General features: G+C 42.5%; 1 pseudogene; it reads left to right on the forward strand.

Annotated features, from left to right (window-relative positions):
* Positions 1-15,284: 15,284 nt before the first annotated feature.
* On the forward strand, positions 15,285-16,316 carry LOC105515661 (annotated as a pseudogene).
* The last annotated feature ends 1,356 nt before the right edge of the window (positions 16,317-17,672 follow it).

A 17,672-nucleotide genomic window follows, 5' to 3' on the forward strand; every position in this document is an offset into this window, starting at 1 on the left:
ATATACTTCCAAGAAGGTTCTTCCAGGAATTTATCCATATCTGCTAAATGTTCTAGTTTGTTCTAATGCAAAGAAGCTAAGAACCTTGATAAAAGGTTAGAGGAGCTGCTAACTCGAATAACCCGTTTAAGGAGGAGCATAAGTGACCTGATGGAGCTGAAAAACACAGCATGGGAACTTCGTGAAACATACACAAGTATCAATAGCTGAATCAACCAAGTGGAGAAAAGGATATCAGTTTAAAGACCACCTTGCTGACATAAGGCATGCAGACAAGATTAGGAAAAAAAAATGAAAAGGAATCAACAAAGCCTCGAAGAAAGATGGGACTACATAAAAAGACTGAACCTACGATTGTTTGGAGTACCTGAATGAGATGGGGAGAATGGAAACAAGCTTGAAAACACACTTCAGGGTATTATTCAGGAGACCTTCAGCAGTCTAGCAGGACAGGCCAACATGAAAATGCAGGAAATACAGAGAACACCACTAAGATACTCCACGAGAAGATCAACCCGAAGACACATAACCATCAGATTCTCCACGGTCGAAATGAAGGAAAACACGTTAAGAGCAGCCAGAGAGAAAGGTCAGGTCACCTAGAAAGCGAAGCCCATCAGACCAACAGCAGATGTCTCTGCAGAAACTCTACAAGCCAGAAGAGAGTGGGGGCCAATATTCAACATTCTGGAAGCAAAGAATTTTCAACCCAGATTTTCATATCCAGCTAAACTAAGCTTCATAAGTGAAAGAGAAATAAAACCCTTTACAGACAAGCAAATGCTAAGGGATTTCATCACCACCAGGCCTGTCTTGCAAGAGTTCCTGAAGGGAGCACTAAATATGGAAAGGAAAAACCGGTACTAGCCACTGCAAAAACACACCAAAATATAAAGACCAATGACACTAGGAAGAAACTGCATCAACCAGTGTGCAAAATAACCAGCTAGCATCATGATGACAGGATCAAATTCACACATAACAGTATTAACCTTAAATGTAAATGGGCTAAATGCCCCAATTAAAAGACACGGAGTGGTAAATTGGATAAAGAGTCAAGACCTATCACAGTACTTCATTCAGGAGACCCATCCCCCGTGCAAAGACTCACACAGGCTCAAAATAAAGGGATAGAGGAAGGAAAGCAAACAATAAAAAATAAAGCAGAGGTTGCAATCCTAGTCTCTGACAAAATAGACTTTAAACTAACAAAGATCACAAACGACAAGGGCATTATATAATGGTACAGAGATCAATGCAACAAGAAGAGCTAACTATCCTAAATATATATGCACCCAATACAGGAGCACCCAGATTCATAAAACAAGTTCCTAGAGACCTACAAAGACACAAAGACTTTATGTCTTTAAAGTGGGAGACTTTAACACCCCACTGTGAATATTAGATCAATAAGACAGAAAATTAACAAAGATATTCAGGACTTGAACTCAGCTTTGGATCAAGGAGACCTAATAGACCTCTACAGAACTCTCCACTCCAAATCAACAGAATGTACATTGGTCTCAGTACCACATGGCACTTATTCTAAAATTGACCACATAATTGGAAGTAAAACACTCTTCAGCAAATGAAAAAGAATTGAAATAATAACAGTCTCTCAGACCACAGTGCCATCAAATTAGAACTCAGGATTAAGAAACTTAATCCATATTTAGTGAGCAAAAGCTGCAAGCATTCCCTTTGAAAACCAGTATAAGACAAGGATGCCCTGTCTCACCACTCCTGTTCAACATAGTGTTGGAATGTCTGGCCAGGGCAATCAGGCAAGAGAAATAAATAAAGGGTATTCTTCAACTAGGAAGAGAGGAAGTGAAATTGTCTGTTTGCTGATGACATGATTCTATATTTACAAAACCCCATCATTTCTGCCCAAAAACTCTTAAGCTGATAAGCAACTTCAGCAAAATCCCAGGGTACAAAATCAATGTGCAAAAATTATAAGCATTCCTTTATACCAACAATAGACAAGCAGAGAGCCAAATCATGAATGAACCCCCCTTCGCAATGGCTACAAAGAGAATGCTCCCAACACAATGAAATAATAAAGGTCTGAGGTGATGAATGTCCTAAATACTTTGATCTGATCATTACACTTATATTCATGTATCAAAATATCACATATACCCCAAAAATATGTACAGTTATTACTGTATATATTATTGTACATATTATTACTGTACATATTAATGCAGTGTTTTGGAAAACCAGCCAGTGTACCAGGGAAGGATGGAGCCTGTTTTGCAAATTCAATCTGAAACATGGTTAATTTGAAGTTACAGCAGAATAAGCAAATGGAGATGTGGGAACTGGGAGTAATTTAGACTATTAAAGTAATTTGGAGTGCCAGATTTGGGGTGGGGTGAAGGTATAGGGCAGTCCTAGCATTCATCAAATGAGTGAATTCCTTACTTCAGTGTAGCAAGTTAAATTCCCAGATACCCATGGTAGGTGGCATAGTGGAAGGAGATTTTGAGTCTGAAGTTTGGGTTCAAACCCCAGTGTAACAAACTCAAGCATTTTTTGAACCAACTGCAATTTTGTCAGACACACACATACATACATACATACATACAGTGCTATGTATACATCTTTTATTTAGTCTACAAGCTCTTTGTTTCTGTTATCCTGCTTTATAAATGAGGTGGCTGAGATTTAGAAGGTTAATGAGTTTCTCACATTCACTCAATTAGAACTGACACATTGGGGTTTGAGCCCCCGGTCTGCCTCCAAATTTCACAATCTAACTATTCTACCACGCGATGGAGGACAGCAGTAATGCCCACCTCCCCCGGGGTCAGGAGAAAGAGCTGAAATGCTGTCGGTGGAAGCAGCTCTCCAAATGTGAAGCCTAATTGTAAACGGAAGGGGCCTGTGATGGGGGTGGCAAAGGGACTCCTATTCTTCATTCCTCCCACTTGTATTTCCCACACCTTTCTAGTAGAGATCCCTGCTCTCAGTACAAAGTTCAACAGGTTCCCAGTCTTGCCTCTATCCTGGTTCTGCTCCCCACTCAGACAGGAGCAGCCTGACCCGACTCTGGGTCTGTCGAGAATGGTCCAGGATGTCAGGGTGGTGACTTATGGTGTCAGGCTTCATGGGGCAACTGCAGGGGAGAGAAGATGAGGGCACACAGTATTACAGGCTTCCTACATCACAAAGGACTTCCTTCCACAGTCTGGTTCTTACCGTTCAGAGGTCTATGGGACATCTGCTGATGGGAGGGAGGGTAGAGGGAAGGTGACAAGACTGAGGAAAGCCAGAGGACTCCCAGAGAAATTGAGAAATTATTGATACCTCTGCTTGTTTGCTTGCTGTTTTGTTTTCTGTTTGTTTGTGTTTGAGATGGAGTCTCGCTCTTTGCGGGGCTGGAGTGCAGTGGCACGGTCTTGGCTCACGGCAGTCTAAACCTCCTGGGTTCAAGCCGTTCTCCTGCCTCAGCCTCCTAAGTATCTGGGATTACAGGCATGAGCCATCGCGTCTGGCCAGATACCTCTGCTTTCTAACCCACAAGGCGAGCATCCCCTGCATTTGTGTACATCACGGTCACCTGATCAGCTGACTTTCTGAGTCTCTCTTGAAGTCCTGTTTCTGTTCTGAAAACCAAGTTCTTTTTAGCAATTTTGCAGTAGTTCTGATGCTATACTTTGGGAAACACTGCTCTGAGTTTGTAAGAGTCAGTGGGTTCTGAACACTGGTGTGGTCAGATGGTTGCAGAGACACAGACCCCTCTGATGTATTGCTGGGGTGTGAGTAGGGAGACTGTAGGGGCGATATGGAAAAGGGCTCCAAGCTTCCAGTGGAAACACTGGGCTTTGTACCTCTTCTGTTACTTCCTAGCTGTATGACCTTGAGTAGGGCCCACGACCTGCCTAAATCCCCTCTTCTCACCTAGGTAGCCATTCTCGCAGGTTGTGAGAATTACATGCCACAGAGAATGTGAAAATTACCTTGAAAACTCTAGAGTGCTTCTAAGATTCAAGGGATTGTTCTGTTACCTTTAAAGACTAAGGGGTGAGATTACATGAGTTCCCAAAGTACGTGAGTATGTTTGTGTGAGAGAGAAAATGGAGAAGAGAGAAGATAAGGAAGAGAGAAGAGGGAGAAAGAGCATGAGGCTGAGACGCACAGACCTTACCTACTGCTCTGTGCTGCTCTCAGAGTTTACTGGTTCAGCTTCCTCCACGTTCCTGCTCTACAGGATGAAAACAGTCAGGTCATAAAGGACCAGAATGCATTATTTTCTCAATAGGTCTTGGAGACTCATCCTATTGGCTAAAGTTACAGAGCAGAGAACTTGTTGCCTGGGTCTTCAGTTTCTATAAAGGAAGAGACAGGACTTCAGGCTGTTGATGCCCTGATGAGACTTGTGGGATCTGAGAACTGAGTCTTGGATCCTAGATTCATGAAGAAACAGGCTGAACAGTGAGCACATCAGGTCTGCTTCTCTGTTTTGGAGAGAACTTGGGGATGCAATCCCCAGATATAGCATCTCGAGATGAACATGGATAATTGCTGCAATGTTATTCTCTAGAGGTGAGGGTCTTGGGAAATGAGTCTTGTTTACAAGAAGCAAACCAGCTCCTTACTGTGCAGCAATCTTAAAATATACCCTAGGAAGGCCAGGCACAGTGGCTCACGCCTGAAATCCCAGCACTTTGGGAGGCCGAGGTGGGCAGATCACCCGAGCTCAGGAGTTCCACACAAGCTTGGCCAACATGGTGAAACCCTGTCTCTAAAAATACAAAAAGTAGCCGGGCGTATTGGCACGCACCTGTTGTCCCAGCTGCTTGGGAAACTGAGGCAGGATTGCTTGAACCCAGGAGGTGGAGGTTGCAGTGAGCCGAGATGGTGCCACTGCACTCCAGCCTGGGCAATAGAGTGAGACTCCATGTGAAATAATAATAATAATAAAAGATAAAATACATATAACAGTAAGCCAAAGTAACAGCCAAAAATAAAGCAGACTCTACATATATTGCCTGTTGGCTTTGATTAGGGAGAGGTCTGGCGGATTTAAAGTACTAAAACTTCAACTAGAATGTTTCCAAATGTCTATGACCCAAAGTACTAAGCAAAAGCAATTAAAAAAAATCATTTTTGGAGGAACATAATGTCACCTTAGAACTGAAATAACAGAATTCCTTCTGTTAATAATTTTTCAAGCACACTATCCAGCATAAACCCAAAGATAAAAAGACACACAGGGAAGATTCCAATAGCAAAAACCAACACAGGGGAGGCATAGAGGGACTCTAGATAATAAAGTTATTAGACATAGATGGAAAAATAATGATGCTGTGTTATCTTAGGAAATAAAATGAAGCCTGAAAATTTTATCGGGAATGTTTACAAACAGGCCAGTCATGAGTAACCAGCACTCAGATGATAAACACATTACTGACTCTCCAGAATTCACCGTATATTCCTTTCTAGTCACTGTTCCCGCATGGGTACTCACTATCCTAACTGCTAATAGCATAAAGTTAGCTTCATCTATTTTCATCCTTTATTTCAATGGAAGTATACAGTTTGTACTCTTTTGTGTTGGCGTTTTTCACTCATTGTATATGTGAGATTCATCCACACGGTTGTATGTGGTTGTAGATTGTTCGTGCTCATTGCCGTATGGTGTTCTGTTGTGTGAAGAGACCACGGAACATCCATGTATGGGCATTAGTGGTTTCTGGTTTTTGGCTTTGAGTCCTGTAGCTACACATATCTCTTAGGCATATGTACTTAAGAGTGGAATTTATAAATCACATGGCAGGCCTATGTGTAGTTTTGGTAGCTAGTACTAAACACTTTTCCACAGTACTGGACTTGTATCCATTTTCCCTACCTCCAGTAGTGTATGAGAGTTCTAGTTGCTCAATACCTTAACATGATTTGGTATTTTTCATCCTTTTCATTTTAGCTGTTGTGGTGCGTATAGTGGTGTCTCACCATGGTTGAATTTATTTATTTATTTTTTTTGAGACGGAGTCCCGCTCTGTGGCCCAGGCTGGAGGGCAGTGACCGGATCTCAGCTCACTGCAAGCTCCGCCTCCCGGGTTCCCGCCATTCTCCTGCCTCAGCCTCCCGAGCAGCTGGGACCACAGGCGCCCACCACCTCGCCCGGCTAGTTTTTTGTATTTTTTAGTAGAGACGGGGTTTCACCGTGTTAGCCAGGATGGTCTCGATCTCCTGACCTCGCGATCCGCCCGTCTCGGCCTCCCAAAGTGCTGGGATTACAGGCTTGAGCCACCGCGCCCGGCCGGTTGAATTTATTTTTAAAAAGATACATAATAGAGGTACCTTTTAAGGTAATAATTTAATACCTTTATAAGATTTGTGAAGATCACATCAGCATAATTGGGATATATGTCACCTTAAATATTTGTCTCTTATTTATGCTAGAAACATTCGACTTATTCCCCTTTTGCTATTTTGAAACATACAGTAGATGATGTAAACTATATTCAGTCTTACTGCTTCTGTCAAACTGTATTTTGTACCCATTAATCAGCCTTTCTTCATCCCCCTCCCCCTACCCTTCCTGGTCTCTGGTGACCACCAGTCTGCTCATTTATCGTCATGGGATCCACTTTTTAAACTTGCACATATTGAGTGAGAACAAATAATATTTGTTTCTGTGCTTGACTTATTTCACCGAACATAATGACTTCTAGTTTCATCTGTGTTGCTGCAAAGGACAGGATTTCATTTTTTTTTTTTTTTCAGGCTGGATAATATTCCACTGCGTGTATAAGCCACATTTTCTTTCTTCATGCATCCTCTGATGGGCACTTGGGTTGATTCCATATTTTGGCCATTGTGAATAGTGATGCAGTAAGCGTGGAAGGGTAGATACCTCCTCGATATATTGAATCTCCTTTCTTTTGAATATATGCCCAACAGTGGAATTGCTGATTTCCATTTACATTTCTCTGATGACTAATGAAGTTAAGCACTTTCATAGAGTTATTATCCAAAAGCATATTATCTTTGTAAGTCACCTACTCAAGTATTCTGCTATTTTTTTTCTATTGGGTTATCTGTTTTATTTTTAATGTTGATTTGTAGTTCTTCATCTTTTCTGGCTCTGAGTCTTTTGTCAGATGTTTGTAATAAGACTATCTTACCCACCTTTGTGGGTTGGCTTTTATTCAATTGATGGTGCCATTAGAGAAATAGAAGAGTTTTAATTTATCAGTTTTTAAATAATTAGTGCTGTCTCTATCTTAAGAAATCTTTGCTAAATCTTTGCCGTGTTCTCTATGATTTCACCTGAAAGATTTACTGGTTTACCTTTCACATTTAGATCTGCTGTCAATGTGGAATTGATATTTATATTCAGTGAGGTAGAGGTCAACATACATTTTTCTTCCTAAACTGTGGATATTCAATGGATCCAGTGCCATTTACTGAGAAAACTGTCCTTTCCCTGCATTATTGCAATGGAAATCTTTATCATCAGTCTGGTGACTCTACATATGAATCTGCTTCTGGAATCTTAATCTCTTTCATTTGTCAGTTGGCCTATCCTTATATCTATACTCTACATATTAATTATCGTATCTTCTAATACAATTGATATATGGTTAGCTTGTTCTTCTTCTTTAGTATTTCCTTTTTTTTTTTTTTTTTTTGAGATGGAGTCTCGCTCTGTTGGCCAGGCTGGAGTGCAGTGAGTGGCGTGATCTTGACTCCCTGCAACCTTTGCATCCCGAGTTCAGGCAATTCTCCTGCCTAAGCCTCCTGAGTAGCTGGAATTATAGGCATGCGCCACCATGCCTGGCTAATGTTTGTATTTTTAGTAGAGACTGGGTTTCACTATGTTGGCCAGGCTGGTCTTGAACTCCTGGCCTCAAGTGATCCTCCTGCCTCAGCCTCCCAAAGTGCTAGGATCACAGACATGAGCCACTGCGCCTGACTGGAATTAGTGTCCTTTTAAAAGAGACTCCAGAGAGCTCCCTTGTCCCCCTCTGCCATGTGAGGACACAGCAAAAAGATGGCCATCTGTGAATCAGGAAGTGAGTACCCACCAGATACTGGATCTTCTGGCAAATGGATCTTGAACTTCCCAGCCTCCAGACAGAACTGTGAGAAATAAATTTCTGCTGTGTATGTCACGCAGTCTATACTATTTTGTTATAGCAGCCTGAATGGATTAAGACATGTTCTTTGAAGTTATTGAGACCCTGTTCTCCAACAGCTTTCAGGTTTTTGTTGATAATTGGTTTTCGGTAGTTTTCACCAATATGCCTCTGTTTGGTTTTCTTTCAGTTTATACTGCCTGGGATTTGCTGAGCTCCTTCAACCTGTAGTGTTATGTCTTTTATTGGTTTGAAACATTCTTGGTTAATTATCTTCTCAAACACTGATCCTGTTCCATTCTCTTTCTCCTCTCCTTCTGGGACTCCAGTGATACATAATTAGGCTTTCTGTGCATGTTCCATATATCTCTTATGGCTGCATCTGGGGTTTTTTCCTTTAATTGTTTTTGTGCTTCAGTTTAGGTATTTTATATTGACTTGTCTCGTAGTTTATTGATTGCGTATCTTGCTATGCCCTACTTGTTGTTAAATTCATCCACTGAGTTCTTAATTTCAGATACCTTATTGTTCACTTGCAGAATGTCCATTGTGCTCTTTTTTATTTATGCCATTTGCTAGTAAAAATTATTCATCTTTTTATCTGTTTCACATACTAATTGTTATTTGAAATTCCTTGTCTGCCACCTCTAAGATCAGAATCATCTTTCAATCTTTATTTTTTTGGTCTTAATTACTAGGCATATAATTTTGCCTCTTGCCCATATGTAGTAATTTTTTAGTATGTGCTGAGAGTTCAGCATACTAAGGGTATAGTGGCTTCAAGTGGTGTTTTCTCTACCGGAAATGGTTCTTCTTTTCCTCTTTTATGCAGATACGGTGAGTGGGTTGACCACCTCAATTCAATCAAGAATTGGTTTGGGCTTAGGATTGGATTGTAACTTTAGGAAGGTGAAGTTTATTCCCGTTCCTAGGTTGTTTCCTCCTTGGGATTTTCATGCATCTTCGTCTCCTTAGCCCTGAAAAGTAGTGAGAAATGTTCTTCAGAGGTTTTTAGCTTAGTTCTTTGGAATTTGCCTCCATGCAAATTCAACGTTTGGCAAGTATCTTGAGGGAGACACCAGATACATGTTCGAAAAAGGCCTCTTCTAACAGTGTGTTTTCTTCCTCAGTCCTGAAGGTTGGCAGGAGATTTTTTTTCTCTTTTTAGTAGCGTCTGCCTAGATTTCCAGCATTCTATCAAAGTCGGCAAATGTCTCATGGGGAGAACAGTACATGGGTTTGAGGCCCCTCATGCTTCAAAGTTGTTATTCTGGTCTTGGGTGAGTGCTACATGCTTCAGTGCTTTCATGTCCCCAGCACAGATCCTCTACCTCAGTCCGTGCCCAGATTCAGCAACTACGTTTCCCAAGGGAAAGAATAGCTAGTTGGAGTAGGCTCATCTTAGCATGGTCATCCTCTCTCTGAAATTTTAGGTTATGTAGTTTTTGTTGCTTCTGCAACTATTTGATACCTTTAAATTATGAATTAAACTTTTACCTTTTAAAATTCTAATTGTCGCAGCAGGATCATTGTAGCTTGCTGGAACCCACTATATCCTATGTGGAAGCAGAGGTCTGCCTCTTTTATTTTTGAAGAGACTTGTGTCTCTGGCCTGGTGGCTCATGCTTATAATCCCAGCACTTTGGGAGGCCGAGGTGGGCGGATCACTTGAGGTCAGGAGTTTGAGACCAGCCTGGCCAACATGGTGAAACCCCATCTGTACAAAAATACAAAAATTAGCCGGACCTGGTGATGTGTGCCTGTAATCCCAGCTACTTGAGCGGCTGAAGCATGAGAGTTCATTGAATCCAGGAGACAGAGGTTGCAATGAGCTGAGATTGCACTTCTGCACTACAGCCTGAGTGACCGAGCAAGACTCTGCCTCAAAAAAAAAAGACATCAGGAAATCTTAGTTTGGTTAAAACATGTAGTGGATAAAAGAGGGTATAAATCACACTACTTATACAAGAAGATATTCTTTGGCAACTATGATCCCTTGATAGTTCCCCCTTATTTCACCACATGAATTAAAGTTTTGTTTTATTTTCTCATGTTGAAATGAAGATTAATGAAGAATATTTACAGGCGTCCATATTTCTCCAGTATGTGTAATTGAGGCCCTGTTTCTACTACCTTAATGCAGGTTAGCATCATCTCTCACCTTGAGTTACTGAAATAACCTTGTAAATAATTAATCTGCCTTTCTGATTGATTAATGCTAGTTTACTCTCCTCACTTTAATCAGACTTACATTTCTACCAGTTAAATCTAAGCATCTAATTGCCCTGCCTGAAACCAGTTAGAAACTTTCCCTTTGGGATAAAGGCGGTTCTGCCGACCGCATCTCACAAGGCCTTGCAGGAGCAGGACATTGCCTGGCGCTGTTTCTCCCCTTGAGTTCCCTCCCTCACACGGTACACGTCTGGACACAGAACATCCCTTAGTTGTCTTGACCTCTTGAGTCTTTGCAAATGTAGTTACTTTTCTCAGAACTCCACTTTCTCTCCATTTATCTTTTTACACCCTCTGAACCCATAAAGACCCAAGATAAAGTTGTCATATGTGGCCAGGAGAAATTGGGATGTAATTGTGTGGAGGTAGCAGTTGTATTGTGTTTAGAGACTGGGATTAGATTTCAACATTCAGGGATGAGGGATGTGTGGAAATAACTCAAAATGGGTTTTCCTAAATGTAGCAGACATACATGATGGGACCGGATGATTGAATTAGTTGATCAATAAAGAACGTTTCTTTCTTCATTTTTAGGATAACATTTTTGAAGTAATAATTGGACAATACAGAGCAATTCATTAGATTTTGGAAAGCAAATATTTTAGGAATTAAAATAATGAAATATTCAGGCTGGGCGCAGTGGTTCACACCTGTAATCCCAGCACTTTGGGAGGCCGAGGTGGGTGGATCACATGGTCAGGAATTTGAGATCAGCCTGGCCAATATGGTGAAACCCCATCTCTACTAAAACTACAAAAATGAGCCGGGCGTGAGGCAGGCACCTGTACTCCCGGCTACTCGGGAGGCTGAGGAATGAGAATTGTTTGAAACTGGGAGGTGGAGGTTGCAGAGAGCAGAGACTGTGCCACTGCACTCCAGCCTGGGCAACAGAGCGAGACTCAGCCTCAAAAAAAAAAAAAAAAAAATAGCAGTGGCAGGCACCTGTAATCCCAGCTACTTGTGAGGCTGAGGCAGGAGAACCCTGAACACAGGAAATGGAGGTTGCAGTGAGCCAAGATTGCACCACTGCACTCCAGCCTGGGCAACAGAGCGAGACTCAGCCTCAAAAAAAAAAAAAAAAAAATAGCAGTGGCAGGCACCTGTAATCCCAGCTACTTGTGAGGCTGAGGCAGGAGAATCACTTGAACCCAGGAGGCGGAGGTTGAAATGAGTTGAGATCATGCTGCTGCACTCCAGCCTGGATGACAGAGCCAGACTTCATCTCAAAAAACAAAATAAAATAAAGAAATATGCAGACAAGGAAGAGATCGTGTGGACTAATGTGGTCTGAACAGCAGCCCTGGTGGGACTTGGGGATGATCTTGCTTCCTCTTCTGCCTGTTCTCCTACCCCAGGATGGGCAGCTATAAAGTAGTGCCTGCTCTAGACCTCCCCTCCTAGGAGATTTGTCCCAGGGGATCATGGGCAATTACTTTGCTTGTTGTTAGTAAGTTTCACCAGGGCCTGGGGTCCACTGGGACCTACTGTGTCTAGAACCTGGAAAACATAGACTGGGAAATGTGTGAAGGGACAGGGTGGACTTAGATGATGATGACAGAGGCTGCATCTCCATGTATCAAACGTGCATAAAAGAGCGAAGGCTCCCAGGTCAAGGCCTCGGGATTCCTTTCAGACATACCTGGTAAGTGAGGCTGGAAGCTGTGTCACTGTGGGTCCTTCCAACCTTAGGGTCCTGATTACTAGGGTTCTATGGTGTGACTATGTGGGACTGTTCTTTAGGCATTGTAAAATCCAAATTACTGTTGAACATTCTAGAAATATCTTGATTGCTGTTTACCAGATTCAATTTCTTTATTTAAAATAGTATTCACAAGTATAGTTGCCCCATGAACAAAGGTTTGAACTGCCTGGGTCCACTTAGATTTTCTTCTGCCTCTGCCACCCTGAGTAGCAAGACTAACCCCCCTCCTCAGCCTACTCAACATGAAGACAACAAGGATGAAGAGCTTTATGATGAACCATTTCTACTTCATGATTAGTGAATATGTTTTCTCTTCCTTATGATTTTCTCAGTAACATCTTTTCTCTAGCTTACTTTATTGTAAGAATATAACATACTAAATGTGTGTTAATCGACTGTTTATGTTATCTGTAAGGATTCTGGTCAACTGTAGGCTATTAGTAGTTAAGTTTTGGGGCAGTCAGAATGTATTTGTGTATTTTCGACAGCACAGGGGTTGGTGCCCTTAATCCCGGTGTTGTACAAGGGTCAACTGTGTTACATAATGGAGTCATGTAAGGAAGGAATTTTCATCAGAGATTTCAACTTGATCACTGCTTTGTGTCATCAGCAGGGTTAAGTCAGTATTCCTATTTTACAGCTGAAGAAATTAAGATGCAGAGAAAAGAAAAGAGCAGCCAAAGCCCATATGCCTCATCTCCTCAACGGCAGCATTTGTGATATCTGACTGATATGGGGTCCGTAATCAACATTTTAAAAAGATATGGTACCAACTTAGTTCCCAGGATGGAAATTCCCAGAGAATCAAAGATAGATTCTTCTCATCAGTAAATCACAGTATCACATCTTTCCTTTTCCTGTACACATTAATCTGGCTGGGTTAACCCCATGATCCTGTTAAATATCCTGTAACGAGGGTCCCTTCTGTATCTCCAGGGTTTGTAGAAGTTCTGAAAACTCCTCAGGATTGCAGTGTGAGAGAGGAATCTGGAGGAGACCAGGAGCTAGGTCTGAGAGATTGGAAATGTACTTAATCCTTTTCCCATGATTTTTTTCTTCTTTCTTTCTTTCTTTTTTTTTTTTTTTTCGTTTTTGAGACAGAGTTTCGCTCTTGTTGCCCAGGCTGGAGTGCAGTGGCACGATCTTGGCTTACTATAACCTCTACTTCCCGGGTTTATGTGATTCTCCTGCCTCAGCCTCCCGAGTAGCTGGGATTACGGGTGCCCTCCACCACGCCTGGCTGATTTTTGTGTTTTTAGTAGAGACGGGCTTTCATCATAGTGGTCAGGCTGGTCTCGAACTCCTGTCCTCAGGCGACCTCGGCCTCCCAAAGTGCTGGGATTACAGTTGTGAGCCACCGCGCCTGGCCCTCCCATGATCTTTAAACTTCCACATCAGTCTCATTTCTGCCCACATCAATATCTTGATATTGGGTAGACTGAATCGCAAGAAAAAAATCATAGCCTTGTTGACTGAGTAGGTTGGCATTAAGCCATGTTACAGGGTAACTGCGGATGGGGTAATATTTTGGAATGAAGCTGGCAGACCTACAGTGCAGTTACCTAGAAATCAAAACAAAGGATTTATAAGAAGGAATTCTTGATTTGGAAAGGCCTGGTGGCAGCAGATGTTCTAATCTCCAGTGGTTTTGGTTTCTGTTGAAATAATTAATAGTCTCTTAGGTAGCACAAATATATATATTGTGGCACATATTGCTGTAGATGTTGAGGTTCATCAGTGAACAAGATAGATATTGTCTCAATTATTAAAGTCTAGCAAAGAAAAAATGATCCCATATTTAATGATCGAAAGGATGAGTTTCCAGGAGAAGGGATGGAATGGGGTTGAGATAGCATGTTCAAGGCAATGGTACTGTGATATATCATAGTGGGTGAGAACAGATGCTTTTGAGATACTGGGAGAAATCCAGCATTGTTCCTGGAGTAGAGACAGAGAGAGGTAAGCAGGAGAGAGTTCACCCGGTAAAACAGGGTCTTATGGTTCATTTTAACTCTTTTGGACATTATGTTAACAGAAATGAGAAACTCTTAAATTAGATGGTGACATGAGCAGGTTTGAGTTACAAAAAGGATGACTCAGGATAAAGTCAATAGATTTATTTATTTTTATTTTTATTTTTTTGAGATGGAGTCTCGCTCTGTCACCCAGGCTGGAGTGCAGTGGCACGATCTCGGCTCACTGCAACCCCCACCCCCTGGGTTCAAGTGATTCTCCTGCCTCAGCCTCCCGAGTAGCTGGGATTACAGACACCCGCCACCATACCAGGCTAATTTTTTTTGTATTTTTCTTAGAGATGGGGTTTCCCCATGTTGGTCAGGCTGGTCTCAAACCCCTGACCTCAGACGATCCACCCGCCTCAGCCTCCCAAGGTGCTGGGATTGCAGGCATGAGCCACCGTGCCCGGCCTAAAGTCAGTAGATTTAAAGAGAGTAAAAGTAGATGTTTGGAGACCACATCTGCGTCAGTGGTGCAGGTGAGAAAAGTAACTGACCTGAAAGGTGACTGTGGGGTGCACGCAGTGAGCATAAGGAGGGATGTTTAGAAGGAGGAATTGATCAGATGTGGTAATTGAATGAGGGAAGTGAGGGGTAGGCAGGAGTCAAGGATGACTGTCAGGTTTCTGGCTTGGGGATCCCGTAGATATCATAGGCAGCGAGAGAATACTGGAGTGGAACACACCTGGGGCAGGGAAGACAGCAGACTTAGTATCAGAAAGATGAGACTTGGGATGTCCATGAAACATGCAAATAAGATGGTCATCAGGGAGCTGAACATCCAGGTCTGTAGCTCAGAGGAACGGTGTGGGTTGAGGAAGTACATTTGGGACTCACTGGCATATTTAGGAAATGTGTAAGGACAGTCCTCTGAGAAGCACCAATATTCAAAAATAATGGAACAGGAGCAGTTGTCCAAGGAGAGTGTGAAGTATTGCAAGGTAGGGAGGGAGAGTGTCACCGGTCCAAGTGAGGGGAGGGTATCATGAAGTAGGAAGTGATCATTAGTGTTAAATGTGATAGGTTGTTGGATTTAGAGATGGGAATTTAGAGTCATCACTGGCTTCCATTGGGCAATTTCAATAGATGATGGGGTTCAGAGGCCAGTCTGCCACCTGTGCCTAAATTCTCATTCATGGTCTCTTTGAAAATAGGCCACACATTTTAGAGATACGTTTATTGGTTACCTGTAGGTGTTAAGGTGCATTACATTCTTCTTAAGGATAATAGAGTCACAGAATGACAAAGAAGAACCAAACCATGATCTCAGAGTTCCTGCTCCTGGGCCTGCCCATCCAACCCGAGCAGCAGAATCTGTTCTATGCCCTGTTCTTGGCCATGTATCTTACCCCCTCCTGGGGAACCTCCTCATCATTGTCCTCACTCAACTGGACTCCCATCTCCACACGCCTATGTATTTGTTTCTCAGCAACTTGTCCTTCTCTGACCTCTGCTTTTCCTCGGTCACAGTGCCCAGATTGCTGCAGAACATGCAGAACCAAGACCCATCCATCCCCTATGTGGGCTGCCTGGTCCAGATGTACTTTCATCTGTTTTTTGGAGTTCTGAGAGCTTTCTCCTTGTGGTCATGGCTTATCACTGCTATGTGGCTATTTGCTTTCCTCTGCACGACACCACTGACGTGAGCTCCAAGTGTTGCCTTGGTCTGCTGGCACTCTCCTGGCTGCTGACCACTGCCCATGCCACCCATTGCACCTTGCTCATGACCAGGCTGTCCTTCTGTGCTGACAACGTGATTCCTCACTTTTTCTGTGATACATCTCCCTTGTTGAAGCTGGCCTGCTCCAACATGCAAGTCAATGGGTTGGTGATATTTTTCAGGGGAGGCCTCATCCTTGTCATCCCATTCCTACTCCTCATCATGTCCTGTGCAAGAATCGTCTCCACCATCCTCAGGACCCCTTCTGCTGGGGGCATCCAGAAGGCTTTCTCCACCTGTGGCTCCCTCCTGTCTGTGGTGTCTCTCTTCTATGGGACAATGACTGGTCTCTACTTGTGCCCATCGACGAATCATAGTGCTGTGAAGGGCGCTGTCATGGCTGTGATGTTTACTGTGGTGACCCCATGCGGAACCCCTTCATCTGCAGCCTGAGGACAGAGACATGAGGGGAGCCCTGCCCTGGGCAGAGTCTTCAGCACAAAGAAAATTTCTTTTTCTTGAAAATAGTCACAGTTGGGATTTTACCATTATTGAATTTAGTAGGTGTAGTAATGTTGACAATGAAATACCACTCTAAATCAGTGGCTTAAAGATTTTTTAAGATCACTAAACCTTTTGTTGAAACAAAACTCTACGCTAAAGGCTAATAGGAAAAATATGATAACAGAGCTGTGTTTGCAGTGAAGTTGGGGGCAGGCAGCCAGGTGCTAAGTACGCGTCTTCCTCCCTTCCCAGGTGGAATTGAAGCTTGAAAATAAACTTTAAATATCTTTGTGCCAACACCTATTATCCGTATTAGTTGGTAATTAACTTTTTTTTTTTTTTTTTTTTTTTCGTTTTTGAGACAGAGTTTCGCTCTTGTTGCCCAGGCTGGAGTGCAGTGGCACGATCTTGGCTTACTATAACCTCTACTTCCCGGGTTTATGTGATTCTCCTGCCTCAGCCTCCCGAGTAGCTGGGATTACGGGTGCCCTCCACCACGCCTGGCTGATTTTTGTGTTTTTAGTAGAGACGGGCTTTCATCATAGTGGTCAGGCTGGTCTCGAACTCCTGTCCTCAGGCGACCTCGGCCTCCCAAAGTGCTGGGATTACAGTTGTGAGCCACCGCGCCTGGCCCTCCCATGATCTTTAAACTTCCACATCAGTCTCATTTCTGCCCACATCAATATCTTGATATTGGGTAGACTGAATCGCAAGAAAAAAATCATAGCCTTGTTGACTGAGTAGGTTGGCATTAAGCCATGTTACAGGGTAACTGCGGATGGGGTAATATTTTGGAATGAAGCTGGCAGACCTACAGTGCAGTTACCTAGAAATCAAAACAAAGGATTTATAAGAAGGAATTCTTGATTTGGAAAGGCCTGGTGGCAGCAGATGTTCTAATCTCCAGTGGTTTTGGTTTCTGTTGAAATAATTAATAGTCTCTTAGGTAGCACAAATATATATATTGTGGCACATATTGCTGTAGATGTTGAGGTTCATCAGTGAACAAGATAGATATTGTCTCAATTATTAAAGTCTAGCAAAGAAAAAATGATCCCATATTTAATGATCGAAAGGATGAGTTTCCAGGAGAAGGGATGGAATGGGGTTGAGATAGCATGTTCAAGGCAATGGTACTGTGATATATCATAGTGGGTGAGAACAGATGCTTTTGAGATACTGGGAGAAATCCAGCATTGTTCCTGGAGTAGAGACAGAGAGAGGTAAGCAGGAGAGAGTTCACCCGGTAAAACAGGGTCTTATGGTTCATTTTAACTCTTTTGGACATTATGTTAACAGAAATGAGAAACTCTTAAATTAGATGGTGACATGAGCAGGTTTGAGTTACAAAAAGGATGACTCAGGATAAAGTCAATAGATTTATTTATTTTTATTTTTATTTTTTTGAGATGGAGTCTCGCTCTGTCACCCAGGCTGGAGTGCAGTGGCACGATCTCGGCTCA

The sequence above is a fragment of the Colobus angolensis genome, unplaced genomic scaffold (assembly GCF_000951035.1).
Source record: "Colobus angolensis palliatus isolate OR3802 unplaced genomic scaffold, Cang.pa_1.0 Scaffold267, whole genome shotgun sequence".
Lineage (NCBI taxonomy): Eukaryota > Metazoa > Chordata > Mammalia > Primates > Cercopithecidae > Colobus > Colobus angolensis.